The 2,126-nt window shown below is 39.8% G+C and overlaps 1 long non-coding RNA gene across 1 annotated transcript; it reads left to right on the plus strand.

The window, feature by feature from the left end:
• Positions 1–242: 242 nt before the first annotated feature.
• LOC144391256 (uncharacterized) lies at positions 243–1,317 on the plus strand. Its single transcript, XR_013455168.1, has 2 exons — positions 243–417; positions 1,014–1,317. It is a non-coding gene; the product is annotated as an uncharacterized LOC144391256 (long non-coding RNA).
• Positions 1,318–2,126: the final 809 nt, after the last annotated feature.

The following is a 2,126-nucleotide window of genomic DNA, read 5'->3' on the forward strand; positions in this document are numbered from 1 at the left end:
TAAAAATGGGCTGAAACATCAACGTGCCAGAAAATGTCAATTTGTTGCGAAATGTGTCATGTTGTAACGTAAGGTCGAAAGAGAGACGATATTAACGTCAAGATTTTCATAATAATTAATGAACTGGTCGGCAAAATTTGGTCTACGCGAAGACGTGATTTCAACGTATTTAATATTTCACTTAAAACTTCATAAATATGAAACTACGGACTGCGTGCTGTTAATAAGATGCGTATAAGACATAATAATGCGGGCAGGTTCAAACATTACTTGTAAACACGTGACTCCGCTCACATCTGTAACGCGCATGCGCGAGTTCTTAGACGCCTGCAGAGCTCCGAGCGGACGAGGCGAAGTTACGGCAGCAGAGCGACATGAACGGGCTGATAGAACCACGACTACCGGCTCCACTACTCTGTAAGTACGGGAGTGTTTGGATGAAGCACACCTGGAACTATAACCGGGTGTTTTACTTGTGCTGCCCACCCGAAACAGGAAAGACGGCCCTTTTTGTTAAGCTAGTTAGCGTTAGCGCAGGTAGTTTGCTAGTTAGCATGATAGCTTGGAGCATGCTAGCGTGCAGCATGATGACCTGGACCAAAAGTAAACATCCCAGAATATTTTCTGTGTCTTTGGTGTTGCTAATGCGTTAGATTGTTGCTGTACCCATAAATGTTATTGCATTTCACATTGAAAATACGTTTTTAAAGCAATGGGGGCTAAATACAGATTGCAAGGGTGAAGGGCTGAATTCAACAAGTTGTGCTCTGTAAACAAGAGGCCGAAACATTGTAAGTTACTGCTGCTTAAAACATGATACTGTGTAATATACCTGGAAATGTTACTCCAGAAATACCATAAGTTGCAGATGAATTGTTATCTTGTTTATAATGTAATAAGTAAACCATCTATAAATGAGTGTTCTAACACACCTGCTGCTGTTATAATTAGTTTATTACTGTCATCATAAACCCAAATGACCAACTTTGCCTTTGTGCTTTCCCTCCTCACAGGTTTCTGCGGGTGGTGGTTGCATCTGATGGAGGTTACGTCTGATGATGGTTGTCCCTGCACTGGTCCTGCCTTACCCCTGGCTTAGTAATCCACAATATTAGAATCATTTATGTTGTAGGAATCGGATGTACTGTACATCTTTTAAGTTGTTCACACCTTCTTCCCTACTGTTTTCCCCTCAGGTTTCTCCAGGTTGAAGGTTTTTTACATTTTGGGGTTTAGGGGATAGGGTGTTGCATGTTTACAGATTGCAAAGCTGAATAAAATAAAATGATTTGAATTGAATAAACACGTTGACCAGAGGAATCTGCTCCGTGCACTCTGACTCCCTTTACACAAAGAATCCTCAAGTGAGGATGAGGGAGATGCAGCTGATTTCAGGTATACTATCCCAACTCAAGTGACTCACAGCCACATCTTGTTACAGAATCTATAATGAAGTTCCAATGATTCAGAAAATTGGTCTACAAACACAGAATTGTTGTTGAACACAGAAATGTTGTTTCTGCACTTTTAATTCCATAGTTTATTTCCCTGAAATATATATTTTATTTCTGTATTGTTTTTAATTAGCAAAAGTGTTGTTATATGTATAGTGTTATATTTATAATACATACAAATTAATAAAATAATGTGTTTGTCCTTGTTAAGGGATGTTAACATGACAACTGTGACTAAGTATGTAACTTATAAGTTTCCAGCGAGCAATTTATCCGTTGAAACAACATTTAAAAGACGTCTATGCCGGACGTTGAAAACACGTTGCAAAACGGTTTAAAAGTGAAAGTTGTTTCAACGTCTATTCATAGACAGCAACTCGGTCAAGATAAATAATTTCTCGCCAATCAGATGTTGAGGAGGTCCAGAATAAACAGCGTTATTTCCCCCTCGCTGTGAGTGAGTGTGTGTTATCTTCCCTGGACTAACAGAGGCCCTCATTCATACTCAGGTCTTTATAACTGGCCTTAGAAAGATTAATTTGGGCGGAGGTTTTTTTTTTTTGGCGGAGGGGGCAGTATGGGGAGCTGTATTGTTTGACTAATCCGCAGTGACTGGGAAGTTGTACGTTGTGCAAATAGCGCATATTTGAGCAGCTCTGCTCCAAAGTAAAG

Source organism: Gasterosteus aculeatus, chromosome Y, assembly GCF_964276395.1.
Source record: "Gasterosteus aculeatus chromosome Y, fGasAcu3.hap1.1, whole genome shotgun sequence".
NCBI lineage: Eukaryota > Metazoa > Chordata > Actinopteri > Perciformes > Gasterosteidae > Gasterosteus > Gasterosteus aculeatus.